The sequence below is a fragment of the Oncorhynchus clarkii genome, chromosome 9 (genome assembly GCF_045791955.1).
Source record: "Oncorhynchus clarkii lewisi isolate Uvic-CL-2024 chromosome 9, UVic_Ocla_1.0, whole genome shotgun sequence".
In the NCBI taxonomy this organism is placed as follows: domain Eukaryota; kingdom Metazoa; phylum Chordata; class Actinopteri; order Salmoniformes; family Salmonidae; genus Oncorhynchus; species Oncorhynchus clarkii.
This window is the reverse complement of record NC_092155.1, coordinates 24153721-24175001: the sequence shown is the minus strand read 5'-3', so window position 1 is coordinate 24175001 and position 21281 is coordinate 24153721.

The window sequence follows — 21281 nt, the reverse complement described above, 5'->3', positions numbered from 1 at the left end:
TGTATGCACTCATTACTGTAAGTCGCTCTACATAAAAGCTGAATCACTTAAATGTACAATTGGGGTGACTGCTGCACTGCAGCGTGGCCACTAGCTGACAAAGTCATCAGATCTTACTTTAACCACACGTCTAACATTATGCCTAACCCTAACCTTAGATTAAGACAAAATAGATCATTTTTGTTATGCATGTTTACAGCTGGCCCATCTAGTAGAAATGAGCTTTGCCGTCAGGATAATATTCATCCCTGCCGCCAGGAGTTGGGACATTCTAGAAATATTTTTGGGTATCTCAAATTGTTCTGGCAATTCTCACTTATGAACTTAATTGGGAGGAAGGATGTTTGACATGCTTTTGACATTTGTATCACAATTTCTTTTTAAGGAAATCATGATGAATGTGGCCATTTTATATGCTTTTTAGACCTGCATAGTTAGCGAACACACTTTGTGCTTCGCTTTGTAACATACAATTGACCTTATTTTAGTGCCCAAAAAACGTAATACTTCCAGGTCAACTGTAATATGAATACCATTGAAAAAGTACAATTTCTCCCCTTTCCGGCAAAACTCAATTACGAAATATTCATGCTGCCCATCTCTGCATGATTGAAGAAGGAAATGAGCTGCGTCGGGTCTTTTTTTAAATGGCAGATTTGCAACTGTTTTTTTAACCTTTATTTAACTAGGCAAGTCAGTTAAGAATAAATTCTTATTTTCAATGATGGCCTAGGAACAGAACGACAGATTTTTACCTCGTCAGCTCTGGGATTTGATCTTGCAACCTTTCGGTTACTAGTCCAACGCTCTGACCACTCCGCTACCTGCCACCCTATTGGGGGTTGTATAAACCTACCTCTCTGCCTCCACGACCTGTGCAACAATGCATCATTTTAGCCAGTAGGCTAGCTAGCCCAAGAATGCACGTGAACCTAATTGTTCATCATGGAAACTGTAAACACTCAGAATTCCATGTATTCACTAAGCAGCGCATTGCGACCTATGTAAGCCTATTGGGTATTTATTAAATCATCATTTATTGAGGTTCTTGTCTCTCATAATCATTGACTATCTGCTAGTTAGCTACATGCCAATGATTTGTTTAGCATAGCAACGTAGAATGAATAGAATTATTCGAATTGAAGACTGGGTCAAACAGTCGCTTGGGTATCAACTTCAGAATGCAAAAGTTACCAGATGCGGGCCTGGAGGCAAGGGAAATAATGGCTGTAAGTGGTCATCGGTGTGAGAGCTCACTCAAGAGTTATCAGCAGCTCCGAACATGGAGAACAAGAAGCTCTGGAGTGCTGTTTTAGTTGGCAACGATGTGAGTGGGAAGTCCCATTCTCCACCAAAGAAGAGGCAAGTACTGTCTGTCACCAAAAAGTACCAGGACCATGGACAGTTCTTCCACCTTGTGCCATCAATGGAAACGTGACTATTAACATCACCAACTAGCTTGGTTAGCTTGGACTCGCCAACCATAATAGTTGTTGTCTATGTACACTACCGTTCCAAAGTTTGGGGTAACTTAGAAATGTCCATGAAAACATACATGAAAGTAGTTTCAAAGTGAATAGGAAATATAGTCAATATGTTGACAAGGTTATAAATAATGATTTTTAATTGAAATAATAATTGTGTCCTTCAAACTTTGCTTTCGTCAAAGAATCCTCCATTTTCAGCAATTACAGCCTTGCGTGACAACTACCAGAACAATCTGAGATAGACAACATATTTTGTAGCTGTCCTGGCATGGAATTGCCCAAGACAGAGGCATCCGTTTTCAGTTTTTCATGACGCAAATGCGGCCGCATACATCACCAGCCACAAGGTCAGGCGTGCAGCGGCGTTCATTCCACTTAGCCCGTCTCAGGGCCCGGCAACCTGGGAGGTGTCACGTTTTGTCACGCCGGCGGCTCTGCGGCCCCATCACACGCTGACATTTCCACAAGATGGCTCCCCGGAATTATGCTGTGGTGGAAAGGGCCGAGAAGAGAAAAAAGACAAACTAATTGTCTGTGTGTCTGCCTCACACCCCTGAAACCAACCGCCACTTGTTTTCATCACAGCCAAGCGGCGCTTATGCAAAATGGCACTCGGGTAATGGGGGAACAATCAATGTCGCCTGCCGCTCCACATTCTCCACGGAAAACCCCCTTTCTTCGGGGCGGAACGGCACGGTGTCACCTCCACGCCTGCCATTTCCCAAATTAATCCCAATTTGCCTGTTAAATGCAAGCCACGAGAGGGGGGCACATGCACTGTGCATAGGCTAATTTACATTCTCAGGTGCACGTGTTTGTGTTCAGGTAGTACAGGGTAAACTGTGGGGGCTACACTGACGGCACTTTCCCGGGTGCTGGGTTAGTTTGCACATAGCCTCTTTTTGTTATGGTTCCGCGGCATCTGTAGACCTGCCGCAGCCCCGCCATCGTGGCATTTCTGTATGGAGGGCGTTTGGCGAAAAGTCCGTCTCGGGTGTCAAGCGGCGGCTCTAGATCATTTGTATGGAGGCATTGATCACCACTGTGACCGCATCACATTGCCCCGCCGCGCTCAGGAATAGCAGCTGCCACCACAGACGTCAATGTGGCCACACAGAAAAACAACAACAATGGCAAATACTCAATAGGACACACATCACTGAAATAATCGTTGTGCTGGAGTGGCCGCTTTGGTGTCTCGCGAGGTCATTTTGCCGAAGGGGGGTCCATTTTGTATATTTAGGGTTTCATGAATGTGAGAGTGTTCTGGGGAATGACCGTAACCATCTCAGAGGGGTGCTGAGAGTGGGTGCTACAGCCTACATGGAATCGTCTTGGTAAATTATTTCCACAGCAGGTCTGGGGTCCAGGGTGATGCTTACAACACCAGGGTTGTGGGTTAAATTCTCACAGGGGACAAGTTTTAAAAATGTGTGCGCCCCAGATAAGAGAGAGTGTTTCTGCTAAGTCTCTACATTTTTTTATTTTTTTATGTAAAATCTCATATGCCATTTAGCGTGTCACCCGGGACTATGAATCACAATTACTGCATTTACATGTTACCTGAGAACGTCAGGGCTTTTCATTAAGGTAAAAGGGATCTGAGGCAGGACCCGGCAACGGGGTCGCTGGGAGTGGGGTGCAGGGGGAGAGTTAAGAGGGGGGTGTCACGGATTTGGGTTGGGAGGGTTAATTACAATAACAATGGGGGCTGCCAAAGAAAATGTATCCCGCCTGGCTGAGCTGCTCTCCCCATTTGTTTCAATAAGGTAAAATGATTCTGATGTCCTCGGGTGCCATTTGCATCACATCCATAGTGTGCTGTTCTTTCTCCCCCTCCTCCCCTACAACCCCTTAGTCTCTACTCACTAGAGTCAGGACAATGTTCCATGGGGACACATTGATCTTCTCAGGGAAGGCTGTGTGAGAACACACACACCACACATGCACATCACCTTCAGCCTCAGTCCACACACACACAGACACACTCAGCACCCAGAGTTCATTGTGGTGATTCGAGCACCTCACACCTCAGCACCTCAGAGACGAGTCCTTGCTATAGGTCCAGTAATGACACATGGTCACATTGAGTTACATACCCCTGTGTCCACTAGACGGCTTCAGGCACTTCGGCCAGGCTGGTGATTGTGACTCACTGGGTCTGTCTCAAGAGAGAGTGCACATTTCTGTCCTAGCCCAGCACTAACACACCTGATTCAACTAATCAATTAATGACCAAGCCTTTGGTTAGTTGGATGAGATGTGTTAGTGCTGGGCTAGAACAAAAATGGGCACCCTCTGAGGGCCCCCCCGGTCACACCAACAAACGACCATTTGACAACTGATCCATCTTGGCGACAGTGGTCGCCCTTGGTTGTCCGTCCGCCCCCCTCCTCTGTCATGGGCATGGCTGCACGGCGTGGCACTGCCCACCGGCCTCCAACAGAGCACCTGGCCAGGGTGGCATCCATCTCTCCCATATACACAGCCTCCATCCACCAGACCCCCCTCGGAAATGACACACACACACACACTCTCAGGCACCCCTGTCATCAGTCACCGCCAGGGTAGATAGCGTCTGTCGTCACGGGATTAAGTGACGATTGGGCTCTTACCTGAGGCACTGGATGACAGTGGGCCTCGCCGCAATAGATAGAGAGATGAATCTGCCTCCCATAGGCCATATAGAACACTCTCCTGGCTTTCAACAAGAGGCTACCCACTGGGCACACCAAGTCATTTCAACATGGATAATTAGGTCATATTTAGTTGAGACGGTGATCAATGAGAATCACAACATATATTCACCCAATCAATAAGACAGCCACAAGTTAGTTTAATTTCCAATTGTGTTATCACTATGCTATACCATCTAAAAGCATGACCAAATTCCAATGATTTTTGTTTTAGTGTCACCCAAATGTCTATCACTGCGCTTTCAACCATTTAAAGGCACAGCAGTTCCAATGGGAATACAATGTCAGACGTTTTGTTTATTTATACAACAGATTGATTAATACAACCAGATGAATTTGATATCATCTAATAGCAGAAGCAAAGGAGCTGGATTGCAGTTGAGATTACATTAAAAGTACATGGTGCAAGTGATCAATGCCATTTGAGATTCTGTGCGGATGATCACAGCAATTGTGAACGTCTCACAGACCTGGGATGACCTATGCATGTTAGCTTGAACATGCACACTTGATATGATTACATAAGAAGAAATGTACAATTACAGGAACCTCAAAATGTGGCCACGGATGTGTTACTCATTTTAAGGTTGAATGTTACATTAGTTTGTAAGAAAAGCCTTAACTTTAAGCTATTTACTATATTAAAAAAGTAACATTGATTTTTTGGGGGGTTGACAACGCAATTAAATATCATAATTTAAAGGAGATGTATCTACAGCTCAGATAGTTCCATCTGAGCAACTGGCTTAATCCCATTATTTAATGTTTATTTTAGGTTGATTTGGAGACGTGAATCCAACGTATCATTTGTTAACTTGTCGACACGTTAATAGGCCATTTATTGCATTTCAAAAGTGATATTGAATGTGTTTGGTTGTCAACATGACCTAACATCAACATTTGAAGGGGATGTATCTTCTGCTTGGATAGTTCCATCTGTCCCGCTGACTTAGTCTGGCTTTAAGTTTGTCTAAAAATGAATCATTTATATGTTACGTTCACGTCTCCATCTCAAACAAAAATCTAAGTTAAAGAATAGGACGATCAAACCAAACTTTATTTCAAGGGCATTTTAAGTTCGATTTGATTTAGTCTTCTTCTTTAACGTCGATTTTTGGTCAACAAACTGGAATTAAAGCCAGACTAAGTCAGTGGGACAGATGGAACTATCCAAGCGGAAGATACATCTCCTTCAAATGTTGATATTTGATTGCATAGACAACCAAACACAATTCAATATCATTAAATAGTATTACAATTTAAATCACTCAGAGCTTGAAACCCTAAGCCTATTGTTTTGTCTATTGTAAGTTGAATTCTGGGATTCAAATGTTACATAGGCCTAAATAGCATCATTGGTGATTGATAAAGAATGCTTACATTTCATTTGCTCTGGTAAGCCTACCGTTTGGAATGACTTTGATAGCAACAGTGAATCTATTCCGTTTTGAAGAACAGATCTCTCAGCAGTCATTCCCATCGGTAATAGTCAGTGACAAATACCGTAGATGAACTGGGATTGGTTAAAATCTTGGATGGGAAACCAAAGGGTAACTGTAGATAGATTAACTCTTCTGTAGGAGGTGCTGCCCAGCCTGTTGTTTTTTTTATGATAGTGGATATAATGTTGAAAGTCTGCTGTTGTTTTTAAGGTAAAAACTCAACATATGTTTTCCAAGGTTTGTCTACGGGGTTTTCTTGTTTTGGCAAAAGTCTGTCCTCTGTCCTGTCGCCCTTGTCCTCTCTTCTCGTGACCAGGTAACCGATAAGTGGTCGAGTGGTCAAGGAGTGCGTCAATTCGTTAGTAGGCAAACGGAAGAAGTCCTCCTCAATAGCCTCTTTTTGCCATGGGAGCACAAGTGTATCCTACCTGAGTCCTTTGCGGAAGAGCTTTGAAATCTGCCACACCCCCTTTGAATCAGCTATTGTTTTCTCAAAGGAGAAAAGCATGAAAACATTTAAAAACAATATGTTACATATCCTTTTATCTATAAAATGTCTTACACAACTAGCTACATTTGTTTTGATCAATTTAAGCATCTATTTTGTGATTCCACCCTGTAAACTGTCATTAGCCTAATGACGCACAAGTGGAGAAGGACCGTCTAATTTCAAGCAAGCGCATTTCCATTCACGCTCCCTTCTCGCCGATTCTCGATAACCTTTGACATTTTTCAGGAGGTGAGAGAGGACGGAGGAGAGAAGATGCAGGAGGTGAGGAAATCAAATTGATAAAAGGACTATGTTGAAATTTGGTTACCATGATGACTAATAATCTTGTGTTTGAAATTTCACCCTCAAAACAACAGTTAACGTTAAGGACTTTTTTCAATTCCATTGTATTTTCCACGTAGATTCCACTTCACAATATGTAGACAAATTACGTTTAAACAATGTTAATTCAACCAAAAAGCAGACATTACATATACATTTGAGCATGTGAAGTTATTAATTACACTTTGGATGGTGTATCAATACACCCAGTCACTACAAGACATCCTTCCTAACTCAGTTGCCGGAGAGGAAGGAAACCGCTCAGGGATTTCACCATGAGGTCAATGGTGAATTTAAAACAGTTACAGAGTTTAATGGCTGTGATAGGAGAAAACTGAGGATGGATCAACACCATTGTCATTACGCCACAGTACTAACCTAATTGACAGAGTGAAATGAAGAAAGCCTGTACAGAATACAAATATTCTAAAAACATGCATCCTGTTTGCAACAAGGAACTAAATTAATACTGCAAACTATGTGGCAAAGCAATTCACTTTTTGTCCTGAATACAACAGTGTTATGTTTGGGGCAAATCCAATACAACACATTCCTGAGTATAACTATTCATTATTTCAAGCATAGTGGTGGCTGTATCATGTTATGGATATGCTTGTGATCATTAAGGACTTTCAAGATAAAAAAATAAACCGAATGGAGCTAAGCACTGGCAAAATCTGGTTCAGTCTGCTTTCTACTAGACCCTGGGAGATTAATTCAGCAGGTCAATAACCGAAAACACAAGGCCAAACCTACACTGGAGTTCCTTACAAAGAAGACAGTGAATAGCTGAGTAGCCTATTTACAGTTTTGACTTAAATCTACTTGAAAATCTATGGCAAAATCTGAAAATGGTTGCTAGCAAGAAGAAATATTTGGCAGAGCTGTAAGAAAATAAAATGAAAATAATAATGTGTAAATGGTGCACAATCGAGGTGTCTCTTAGAGACTTTTTTCTCCCGAATGGTAGTTACAGTCTTGTCTCATCGCTGCAACTCTCATACGGACTCTGGAGAGGCGAAGGTCAAGAGCCATGTGTCCTCCGAAACACAACCCATACTGCTTCTTGACACAATGCCCACTTAACCCGGAAGCCAGACGCACCAATGGGTCTCCCGGTCGCGGCCGGCTGCAACAGAGCCTGGACTCGAACCCAGAATCTCTAGTGGCACAGTTAGCAGGAGGCCATGGCTCTTAGATACTTACCCAGAAAGACTCACAGCTATAATCACTGCCAAAGGTGCTTCTACAAAGTGTTGACTCAGGGGTGTGAATACTTATATAAATGAGATATTTCTATATTTCCTTTTCAATACATTTGTCATTATGGGATATTGTGTGTAGATGGGTGAGATAAAAAAAATATATATATTTAATACAGTTTGAATTCAGGCTGTAACACAACAGGCGTCTGTTTCTCAAACTAGACACTAATGTACTTGTCCTCTTGCTCAGTTGTGCACCGGGGCCTCCCACGCCTCTTTCTATTCTGGTTAGAGACCGTTTGCGCTGTTCTGTGAAGGGAGTAGTACACAGCGTTGTATGAGATCTTCAATTTCTTGGCAATTTCTCACATGGAATAGCCTTCATTTCTCAGAACAGTTTGAGAAACAGACGCCTCACAAGTCGTCAACTGGTAGCTTCATTAAATAGTACCCGTAAAACACCAGTCTCAACGTCAACAGTGAAGAGATCTTCAGTTTCTTGGAAATGTGTCACATGGAATACCCTTCATTTCTCAGAACAAGAACAGACTGACGAGTTTCAGAAGAAAGTTCTAAAGAAGGCCAGTTTTATTGCTTCTTTAATCAGCACAACAGTTTTCAGCTGTGCTAACATAATTGCAAAAGGGTTTTCTAATGATTAATTAGCCTTTTAAAATGATAAACTTGGATTAGCTAACACAACGTGCCATTGGAACACAGGAGTGAGGGTTGCTGATAATGGGCCTCTGTATGCCTATGTAGATAGTCCATTCAAAATCAGCCATTTCCAGCTACAATAGTCTTTTACATCATTACCAATGTCTATATTCTATTTCTGATCAATTTTATGTTATTTTAATGGACAAAAAAGTGGCTTTTCTTTCAAAAACAAGGACAATTCTAAGTGACCCCAAACTTTTGAATGGTAGTGTATACCGTGGTGGGAAAAGTACCCAATTGTCATACTTGAGTAAAAGTAAAGATACCTTAATAGAAAATGACTCAAGTAAAAGTGAAAGTCAGTACAACACTACTTTAGTGAAAGTCTAAAGGTATTTGGTTTTTAGATATATTTAAGTATCAAAAGTAAATGTAATTGCTCAAATATACTTACTGTAAGTATCAAAAGTAAAAGTATGAATAATTTCTAATTCCTTATATTAAGCAAACCAGATAGCACAACTTTCTTGTTTTTGTTATTTACTTCTGGCCAGGGGCACACTCACACTCACACATGTTCTCTTAATAAGTACCTGAATTGGACACATTTTCTGTACTGTTAACATTCCAAATGTACGGAGTACTTTTGGGTGTCAGGGAAAATGTATGGAGTAAAAAGTACATATTTTTTTTACGAATGTAGTGGAGTAAAAGTAACATCTGTCAAAAATATAAACAGTAAGGTAAAGTACAGATCCCCAAAAAACTACTTAAGTGGTACATTAAAGTATTTTTACTTAAGTACATTACACCACTGCTTGAATACATATTGCTGTCACGCCCTGACCTTAGTTATCTTTGTTTTCTTTATTATTTTGGTTAGGTCAGGGTGTGACGAGGGTGGTATGTGTGTTTTTGTCTTGTCTAGGGTTTTTTGTATATCTACGGGGTTTTGGTATTGCCTAGGTAAATGTAGGTCTATGGTGGCCTGAATTGGTTCCCAGTCAGAGACAGCTGTTTATCGTTGTCTCTGATTGGGGATCCTATTTAGGTTGCCATTTCCCATTTTGGTTGTGCGGGTTATTGTCTATGTGTAGTTGCATGTCAGCACTAGTTGGTTATAGTGGCACGTTTGTTTAAGTGTTATTCGTTAAATAAAATAATGTATTCCAATCGCGCTGCGCCTTGGTCTCCTCGTGATGACGAACGTGACAATTGCCTTCACATTTATGCATTAATCATGTACTCGATGGCCAAATCTCCCTTGAAAAACAGATTCAAAGAGAGTTATAATTATATAAGAATGACTACACTTCCACAGTATCCAACACGTTTCAAGTCCACTGGCTGGTGGAGTTTTCTGCGTCCATCGGAGTGACAGAGGAGAGGATGCACTAACAAAAAGCTCTTGTCTAAACAAAAGGGCTGGAATAACAATTGCCATGTGTCTAATCCCGTCATTATTGAGGTTCCGGGGTGGCGTAGCAACTCCCGTAAGATGACAGTAGTCTTCGAGTAGCCATTGTTGCGTTTTTAAATTGAACTGGAAATATACATTCCGGACCGAATTGGCTATCCAAGGTATAGGCCTTGATCTCCCCGGAGTGACCCTCTTAGCAAATCCTGTTAAGTCCCTCTTAATTGCACGCTATTCAGTTTGATTCAAATTTCTTGTACACAATATAAAGAAGTGCGTTTGGGGAGTGGAGGGCCTTCTATGTAAGTCACTCCAGAGAGTGTGTAGATGTGAGTTTGCTTTTTCCTTTTTTCTTTCCGTTTTCTTTTCTCTCCATCCTCTCCGCTCCCTGTGACGTCTGAGGGCCAAGGGGGTTTGATTTACCTTCATAGTCCTGCTCACGAGTTAAAACACTGCTAAAACACACACACATTCACAGACGGAAAGACACACATAGACACACACATACGCACACCCAAACACCAAAGAGATTCATAACGATAAAAGCCCCCAAAAAGCCAGCCAACTCATAAGCACATTTGTGCGCAGCCTTGAACTCTGCCTGATCCGCTATGTATTACCGGTATCACTTGGAAAAACAAAAACACCAACATCCAAACACCTGAAGGGAGTTGTTCCTCATTTTGCTGGGGTTCAATGTTGTCTGGCTGAGAGGCAGAAAGCGACACAGACACACATTCCCTCCCTCCTTCACAACAACCTTTATCCAATTAAAAAATGTCAAGCTTATTTGCTAAAGTGTGAACACTTAAATTACTAATATCACCCAGGTAATTATTATAACATTTCCCCGGCAACCCTTTGGAAGGTTTGTATTGCGTTGGAAAACAATGTTTGCACAACAATCCAGTGTCGGGTTTTGGCGCCAGCCGATAATGATTATGTTAATCCAAACAAAGCGAAAGCTCTTTTGCACGTCGTGGAATTCCGCTGTAAACTCGTGACCTTATTAACCTCCCTAATCCTTGACTGTATACCCACGATAAGGGGTTTACACACCCTGACACACACCCATGTCACTTTGTCTCAGGACTCAAGTGTGTGCGCCACTTCACCCCCTCGCTCCAAAACACCTGACGATCCACATGTGGAGAAATCACAGAGAAACTAAACAGAATTAGCACACCTATTTGATCAATTCCGAAAATGGACATCGACTAGGCAAAAAAAAAAGAAGCTAAGCTAACGAGCGTCGAGCGAGCGGTCTGATTGGTATTAAGTGGTGAGATTAAAAAGCCATCCCGTAGGTCAGGTCAGCGGTGTTCATTTGAATGCATTATCACCGGGGCTGGGGCCTAGATTACTCACTCAATAGCCACACTCCAACCCTGAGTGACAACGCGGGTGAGAGCGAGCATGTCGTACAACACTTAGAGCTCATTAGTGTTAGCGACAGTGGTGTAAAGCACTTAAGTAAAAATACATTAAAGTACTACTTAAATCGTTTTTTGGGGTATCTGTACTTTACTATTTATATTTTGGACAACTTTTACTTCACTACATTCCTAAAGAAAATAGTTTACTTTTTACTCCATAAAAATTTCCTTGACAACCATTACATTACATACTCATTACATACTCGTTACACATTGAATGTTTAGCAGGACACGAAAATGGTCCAGTTCACACACTTATCAAGAGAGCATCCCTGGTCATCTCTACCGCCTCTGATCTGGCAGACTCACTAAACACAAATGCTTTGTTTGTTGAAGTGTGCCCCTTGCTATGCGTAAATAAAATAAAAACACAAAAATAGTGACATCTTGTTTACTTAATATAAGGAATTTGAAATTATTTCTAGTTTCACTTTTACATTTGATACTTAAGTATATTTTAGCAATTACATTCACTTTTGGTAATACTTTTGATACGTAAAACCAGACCTTTACTTAAGTAGGTGACTTTAATTTTTACTTGAGTCATTTTCTATTAAGGTATCTTTACTTTCTTTTACTCAAGTATGACAATTGGGTACGTTTTCCACCACTGGTTAGCGAGGCAGTAGCACACTGTCGCTCCCCACCCCCACCTCACCTCCTTGCTCTGTCACTAGCGTGAGGACGGAGGCATCTCCCTTTATTTAGCACATACCTTTTGGTGTAAGGCTAGAGGCGGCAGTCGACAGCAATTGCTGGAACCATAATCCTTCACGCAAAAATAAGGTGATTATCGGATGATCATGGGGTTTTATTGATCATTTTGGTAGAGATCATTGATGATGTTTTTGTGGAAATAGTTAGGTATTGTTTTGGGCATATAGGGAAACCCAGCCAAAAACCCCAAACAGCAAGCAATGCAGATGTAGAAGCACAGTTGTTAGGAAAAACACCCTAGAAAGGCAGGAACCTACGATGAAACCTTAAGAGGAACCAGGCTCTGAGGAGTGGCCAATCCTCTTCTTGCTGTGTGGGTGGAGATTATAAGAGAACATGGCCATTAAGGCCAGATTGTTCTTCAAGATGTTCAAACTTTCATAGATGACGAGCAGGGTCAGATAATAATCACAGTGGTCACAAGAGTGTCTATATTTAATATATTATCTCTTTCTCTCTCTGCTTGGCTCCTAACTACTGACTTCTGATTTTCGAGCTGCTGCAGGTGTCCTGGAGTGACACACACACACACAAACACACACACACTCACTCTATCTCTCTCCCGCGGTTTCCGCCATGAGATAGAGACGGCGGAACTTGGCTCATTGGTCACCTCAACACACACAGGGGGTCTCTCTCCCACCCCCGCTAGACCTACCTACCACGCACACACACTGAATACCAATCTCCTCACACCTCACCCACTGTGCTCTCAGAAGCAGCTGAATATTCCACAAGCGTTTGATTTTTCAAGGGGTATGTGAACTCCCATCAGCTGTCGTACGCGGGAGAAGTTGGGCTAGAACAGTCGTCAGTGAGGTCATTTCCTCTCTCTCAGTGGGACCACAAAGAAAAACTTTGAATAGTTTGTTCTTTTTTTTCATAATTTCTGTGTGCTTTAGTCCTCGGCATCGCTCCCTGCTATGTCAGTTCCTGTCTTCGAGGCCGAAGCACTCATCCTTCAATCTTGTCTCATCCCCAAATTCAAGAATCAATGTCGAGGCCGTCCAATCGCTTTTCAACTCCGATGTCACACTTCTTACGAGATGGACAAAAGCTCAGAAAGAGCGAGTTATGCCACGCAAAAGCATTTACCCCCCCCCCCCCCCCCCCCCCCACACTCAAAATGTGATGTTCTGGAAATGGCTTCTAGCTCAAAGAAGAGGGGGATATTGAGGTTGTGATGAGAAAAAAATAAAAAAGAGAACACATTTTTTCTACATTTCTTTTTCAGTGTTTCGAATTAATATGAATTCCCAGCAAAATGTCTGGTGAAGTAGGTCAATGGGATTTGGAAAGTTTGGCCTGTTTTTTTTCTCTTTCTTCTCCTCTCTTGTCAATGGAGACTGAGCAGCAATGCGATTAGAAGGAGGGAAGGAGATGAGCTCTGGAGAGAAAGAGAGAGGAGAGAGGGAGGAGAGAGGGTGAGAGAGAGGAAGAGAGAGAGGAGGAAAAGAGAATGAGAGAGGGTGAAAGAGAAAGAGGGATGGGGAAGATAGACAGAGGCGCGCATATACTGTAGATGTGAGAGAAAAGGAGAGGGGGCGAGAGAGAGATAGAGATACAGAGATCTGTATAGACCTCTCCTCATTCCCTTTCTGATTGGCTGAGAGAGAGAACGAGATCGAGAGACTAGGAATGTGAGGAAGAGATGGTGAAATACATGAAATCTATCATTTCAGTACACAAAGGGCACATCTCTTTGTCGTGATAATAAATTAACAATTTCAATGCACCATTTCTGCCAGTAATATGTATATGAGAGTAAATAGAAAAGGTATCTGTACCTGTATATGTCAAGACCTAAGACGTTACAGCATTATTCAAAAATGGATTTAATTGTTTTTTTCTTCTCATCAATCTACACACACTAACCCATAAAAACCCTTCGACCACAAGGCGCTACAGAGGGTAGTGCATACAGGGCCAAACTTCCTGCCATCCAGGACCTCTATACCAGGCGGTGTCAGAGGAAGGCCCTAAAAATTGTCAAAGACTCCAGCCAACCTAGTCATAGGCTGTTCTCTCTGCTACCGCACGGCAAGTGTTACTGGAGTCTAGGTCCAAGAGGCTTCTAAACAGCTTCTACCCCCAAGCCATAAGACTCTGAACAGCTAATCAAATGGCTACCCAGACTATTTGCATTGCCCCCCCCCCCACCCTTCTACGCTGCTGCTACTCTCTGTTATTATGTATGCATAGTCACTTTAATAACTCTACCTACATGTACATATTACCTCAATTACCTCGACACCAGTGCCCCCGCACATTGACTCTGTACCGATACTCCCTGTATACAGCCCCATTATTGTTATTTACTGCTGCTCTTTAATTATTTGTTATTCTTATCTCTTACTTTTTGGGCGGTATTTTCTTAAAACTGCTTTGTTGGTTAAGGGCTTGTAAGTAAGCATTTCACTGCAAGGTCTACACCTATTTTATTCGGCGCATGTGACAAATAAAATTTTATTTGATAATGACAAAGCAAAAGCAGTTATTATTTTATTTTTTGCCTATTTATAAAAAATACAAAAAAACTGAAATATAACATTTACATAAGTATTCAGACCCTTTACTCGGTACCTTGTTAAAGCACGTTTGCAAGCGATTACAGCCTCAAGTCTTCTTGGGTATGACGCTAGAAGCTTGGCACACCTGTATTTGGGAAGTTTCCCCCATTCTTCTCTGCAGATCCTCCCAAGCTCTGTTAGGTTGGATGAGGAGCGTTGCTGCACAGCTATTTTCAGGTCTCTGCAGAGACGTTCGATCTGGGTCAAGTCCGGTCTCTGGCTGGGCCATTCAAGGACATTTAAAGACTTATCCGGAAGCCACTCCTGCGTTGGCTTGGCTGTGTGCTTAGAATCTTTGTCCTGTTAGAAGGTGAACCTTTGTCCCAGCCCTGAGCGCTCTGGAGCAGATTTTCATCAAGGATCTCTCTGTAATTTTCTCAGTTTATCTTTCCTTTAATCCTGACTAGTCTTCCAGCCCCTGCCACTGAAAGACATCCCCACAGCATGATGCTGCTACCACCATGTAGGGTTGGTGCCAGGTTTCCTCCAGACGTGACGCTTGGCATTCAGGCCAAAATGTTCAATCTTGGTTAAATCAGACCAGAGAATCTTGTTTGTCATGGTCGGAGAGTCCTTTAAGTGCCTGTTGGCAAACTCTAAGCGTGTTGTCATGTGCCTTTCACTGAAGAGTGGCTTCCGTCTGGCCACTCTAACATAAAGGCCTGATTGGTGGAGTGCTGCAGAGATGGTTGTCCTTCTGGAAGGTTGTCCCATCTCCACAGAGAAACATTGGAGCTCTGTCAGAATGACCATTGGGTTCTTGGTCACCTTCCTGACCAAGAACCCAGGAAGAGCTCTAGGAAGAGTCTTGGTGGTTCCAAACTTCTTCCATTTAAGAATGATGGTGGCCACTGTGTTCTTGGGAAGCTTCAATGCTACCTTGACACAATCCTGTCTCGGAGCTCTACGGTCAATTCCTTCCACCTCATGGCTTGGTATTTGCTCTGACATGCACTGAAATCTGTGGGACCTTATATGGACAGGTGTGTGCCTTTCCAAATCATGTCCAATCAATTGAATTTATCACAGGTGGACTCCAATAAAGTTGTAGAAACATGTTGGCTGCACACTTGTTGGCTGCTTTTCCTTCACTCTGCGGTCGTCCAACTCATCCCAAACCATCTCAATTGGGTTGAGGTCGGGTGATGTGGAGGCCAGGTCATCTGATGCAGCACTCCATCAATCTCCTTCTTGGTTAAATAGCCTTTACACAGCCTGCAGGTGTGTTGGTTCATTGTCCTGTTGAAAAACAAATGATAGACCCACTAAGCGCAATGCAAATGGGATGGCGTATCACTGAAGAATGCTGAGGTAGCCATGCTGGTTAAGTGTTTCTTGAATTCTAAATAAATCACTGACAGTGTCACCAGCAAAGCACCATCCATGCTTCACGGTAGGAACCACCGTTCACCTACTCTGCTTCTCAAAAAGACACTGGAACCAAAAATCTAGAGGAACCAAAATTCTAGTTCCGTTGCTCATGTTTCTTGGGCCAAGCAAGTCTCTTCTTTATTTATTTATTTTTTAATTTTACCCCTTTTCGTGGTATCCAATTGTTGTAGTAGCTACTATCTTGTCTCATTGCTACAACTCCCGTACGGGCTCGGGAGAGACGAAGGCTGAATGTGACACGTCCTCCGATACACAACCCAACCAGCCATACTGCTTCTTAACACAGCGCGCAGCGGTTACGACAGAGCCTGGGCGCGAACCCAGGGACTCTGATGGCACAGCTGGCACTGCAGTACAGCGCCCTTAACCACTGCGCCACCCGGGAGGCCTGCAAGTCTCTTCTTATTGGTGTCCTTTAGTGGTGGCTTCTTTGCAGCAATTCGACCATGAAGGCCTGATTCACGCAGTCTCCTCTGAACAGTTGATGTTGAGATGTGTCTGTTACTTGAATTCTGTGAAGCATTTTTTTGGGCTGCAATTTCTGAGGCTGGTAACGCTAATGAACTTATCCTGTGCAACAGAGGGAACTCTGGGTCTTCATTTCCTGTGGCGGTCCTCAGAAGAGCCAGTTTCGTCACAGTGCTTGATGGGTTTTGCAACTGCACTTGAAGAAACTTTCAAAGTTCTTGAAATTTTCCCAGATTGCCTGACATTCATGTCTTAAAGTAATGATGGACTGTCGTTTCTCTTTTCCCATTTGATCTGTTCTTGCCATATTATGTACTTGGTCTTTTACCAAATAGGGCTATCTTCTGTATACCACCCCTACCTTGTCACAATACAACTGATTGTCTCAAATGCATTAAGAAGGAAATAAATTCCACAAATGAACTTTTAACAAGGGACACCTGTTAATTGAAATGCATTCCAGGTGACTACCTCATCAATCTGGTTGAGAGAATGCCAAGAGTGTGTAACGCTGTCATCAAGGCAAAGGGTGGTTACTTTAGAGAATCGCAAATATAAAATATATTTACATTTGTTTCACACTTATTTCGTTACTACATGATTCCAAATGTGTTATTTCATAGTTTTGATGTCTTCAGGATTATTCTACAATGTAGAAAATAGTCAAAATAGAGAAAAACCCTTGAATGAGTAGTAGGTGTCCAAACTTTTGACTGGTACTGTATGTAAATAAGGTATTTATGTATTTTATTTTTAATAAATGTTGAATGATGAGGGGAATTTAAAAATTTAAAAAAATAGAATAAGGCTGTAACGTAACTAAATGTGGGAAAATCAAAGGGTCTGAATACTTTCCCAACGCACTGTCATTTGTTATGGAGATCCTCGTTCATTTGCAGCTAAATTATTCCGATAACTTATATTAAGAAAATTAGTTCCCTGGCCATTGAATATTTTATAGGGCCTGTCAAATATAACAAGTTAAGTTTGTCCAAATGCAAATGATAATGACAATAATAATGTATTATGAATGTATTGTACGTTATACAGTTGTGGCTTAATTGGAAAGCACGTTCGGAAACGGCTTGCTTAGTGACTTTCTACATCACCGCCTAATATGAATTAATTCCCTAAATAAAGAATTAAAGTTTAATATTTGTGGGGCTGATTAAAGGAGGCTGTAACTGAGAATTATTAACCTTTTAATTAATGTTTCAGCATTCCAACCTGCAGTAGGCACATATTATGACATCCTAACTATCACAACAGACCAATCTTGCCGCTCGTTAGGGGCAATGCGAACTTCTCGTATTTCAGGCAATCAATTCCCGAAGTAGTTCTCTCAGACATACTAGTCCCTTAGTTAGTCACATGGAAAGATTAATCTATCAATAATGATAGACAGGCTGGGAAATACAGGCTGGGAAAGACAGGCTGGGAAAGACAGGTTGGGAAAGACAGGCTGGGAAAGACAGGCTGAGAAAGACAGGTTGGGAAAGACAGGTTGGGAAAGACAGGTTGGGAAAGACAGGCTGGGAAAGACAGGCTGGGAAAGACAGGTTTGGAAAGACAGGCGGGGAAAGACAGGCTGGGAAAGACAGGCTAGGAAAGACAGGTTGGGAAAGACAGGCTGGGAAAGACAGGCTGGGAAAGACAGGCTGGGAAAGACTGGCTGGGAAAGACAGGCTGGGAAAGACAGGTTTGGAAAGACAGGCGGGGAAAGACAGGCTGGGAAAGACAGGCTGGGAAAGACAGGTTGGGAAAGACAGGCTGGGAAAGACAGGCTGGGAAAGACAGGCTGGGAAATTACTCACCCCAGTCCAGGCTAGAATTTAGAGGGAAAATTACATACCTTGGCAATCAAAGGTCATATGGAAATAACTCAAGATCTCTTATTTTTTCCCCCAATTTGATGCTGAAAAGAAACACTTAGTTATTGTGCTTACCCAATTGAATACGGGCTTGTCACGTGTTCTAAATGTAGCCTTATAGTTTGGAAGCTGGTAGAATTATAACGTGCAAAGTTTTGTATGGTTCAAACTGAGTAGGATCATTGATATGTTGTGTAAAATGATTAGTAGTGTGTTAATGTACTGGTTTCCACACTTTTTTTGTTGTTGTCTTTATCGCTGTTTTCAAATACGTAGACATTGGTATGGTGCTGGAGAGAATAGATGTGAATAGATGTGTTTAAATGTGGTGACATGCCCCTTTAATTAATAACTTACCATACTGATATTCTGCTGTTAATGTTGTTATTCCCTCTGTAAAAGAGGAGGCAAACTTTGGTGAAAGCACTTTAAAGCATGTATTGTCTGGTCCAAAGGTTTTCAAGACAGGTTGGAGAAGTGGTGTGAAAGGTTGTTAAATCACACACACACATATAAAAGACATTTGCATAGAAATATTCACTGCCGACTTCAAAGACATTATTGATGGCCGCACAATAGGTTGTTATTCATCATAAGACAAAAGACAAATTCATTCTGCTTGACTTAGATAGAGGAGGGCCACGGAGGCATTTTTCACATCTGTTGAAAACAATCTGCATAGTCGACGATACGTCATGCCACAATATCCTTATTAATGCAAACAACAAAAGTCACATAATACATAATATAAATGATGCTTTCTATCCTACTGGTGCAGAAATATTAATATTTAATGTGAAATATATCATAACGACAGATATGGTTTAGGGACTTGTGGATAGATAGATTGTCTGTGATACATTGTATTGGTTCAAAACACTTTATTGTGTGATGCCACGTTGTGTCCATGATCATTTCATTTTGCACTAAAGCTGTAGTTCCATTTAGTACCACACAGCGGCAGTGTAAGCCAACAAAAAGAACCAACGTTGTTCACGTGTATTCGAGTTAAAGGAATATCTTTTTTTATCTAACAACAAAACAACAAATAAATTAAATTCTTTAACTGAAAATAAGTATAATTTTATTTGAACATTTTCAGACTCAATTGAGTCTGTTCAATCGTCAATGCCCACTGAAACTAAGGGAGAAATTTCATTCATTTGTTAGAATAAAACATACATGTAGTTAATTCTACACTGTATTAATTCAAATACATTCAAGTTGGTCATCCCTTAAGTCCCCCCTCAAAATATTTGGGTGCATGACATGCCATTCAGTGGTGTTTTGCAATGGCTTGCCCAGAGAAAGACCAGCCTCAGCTGTGCAGGTTTTGCAGGCCATTGTTTGACGGTCAATGTAAAATGAAACCAGAATTAACCACAGTATGTCCATCAAGTAAACACAGAACTTGAGGGAGGATTTTCACCTTGTTCTCCGGGTAGTTTCTAACAGCTGCGGGAGCAGCCAGAGCAGTACACAAACGCCACCCTGATTTTCAGGTGGCATGATGACATCTGTTGTTCTGCATGGCATTCCGATCAGAGGTGTTCCAGTGGGTTGTATCCATGCCGACAGGCTCATAATGCAATAAATCTATTTGTATCTGTTTAATACCTTTTATTGAATGTCATTGGTGGCTTTGAATTCAATGAATGGAAAGACGAGATGGCAAAACAGAGGTACTACCAAAACTACAGGTCAAGGCTGTTGTACAGAACACACTGCAGTTCACAAAGGAACATTTGTATGAAAAGGGTTCCGATTCAGGGAAACACAAACAGGATGTTCCATTCAGTGCCCTCCGTAATTATTGGGAGAGTGAAGCATTTTTTCGTCTTTTGTCTGTATACTCCAAAAGGTTGGATTTAAAATTGGTTAAAGTGCAGACTGTCAGCTTTAATTTGAGGGTATTTTCCTCCATATTAGTTGAACTGTTTAGAAATTACAGCACTTTTTGTACATAGCCCCCCCCCCCCCCCATTTTAGGAGACCAACAGCATTGGGACATATTCACTTATATGTGGGTTATAGTAGTAAAAAGTTAAGTGTTTGGTCCCATATTCATAGCATTCAATGACTACATCAAGCTTGTGACTGTATACGTTTGTTGGATGCATTTGCTGTTTTGGTGTTCTCAATACTCCTGTCCATGAGTCTTTATGCCACAGCGCTATTCCATTCGACTAGGGTCTCATACACAGGAAGTATCATAATCCCACTGGTGTTTGGATCCATTAAGAGAGCAATAGGTTGTCTGTGCCTCAGCCCCCAATGGGCGGACCCTTTACCATTTCAACTAAAAACACATCTGACGGATGCCTTTTCTCCCTCGATGCTGAAAAGGACGGTTTCCCTTTTATAGTATGTACAGTATTCACTGAGTATACAAAACATTAGGAACATCTGCTCTTTCCATGACAGACTGACAAGGTGAATCCAGGTGAAAGCTATGATCCCTTATTGATGTCACTTGTTAAATCCACAGATTAAATAAGGATTTTTTTAAATCTTGAGACAATTGAGACATGGATTGTGTATGTCAAATCAAATTTAGTTATAAAGCCCTTCTTACATCAGCTGATATCTCAAAGTGCTGTACAGGAACCCAGCCTAAAACCCTAAACAGCAAGCAATGCAGGTGTAGAAGCACAGGTACTATGTGTGCCATTCAGAGGGTGAATGGGCAAGACAAAAACTGTAAGTGCCTTTGAACAGGGTAGGGTGGTAGGTGTTAGGCGCACCAGTTTGTGTCAAGAACTGCAACGCTACTGGGTTTCTCATTGCTTAACAGTTGGGATACATTGGATGCAACATGGTCCAGCATTCCTGTGGAACGCTTTCGACACCTTGTAGAGTCCATGCCCTGACGAATTGGCTGTTTTGAAGGCTTCTCCTGCCAATGAATAGCACAATGAGCAGCAAACCTTGAGCACCAGTAACAATGTTGACATTTGCTAACATTCGGCTGGTAAATGTTGTTCCATGTTTGTCCTCATTTTGGACATTTGAATGTCCGTAACTCTCGTCCCTCATAATGTACAGACATACAAGTGACTCCGCCCTGTGTATTATCTCCAATTCTCTG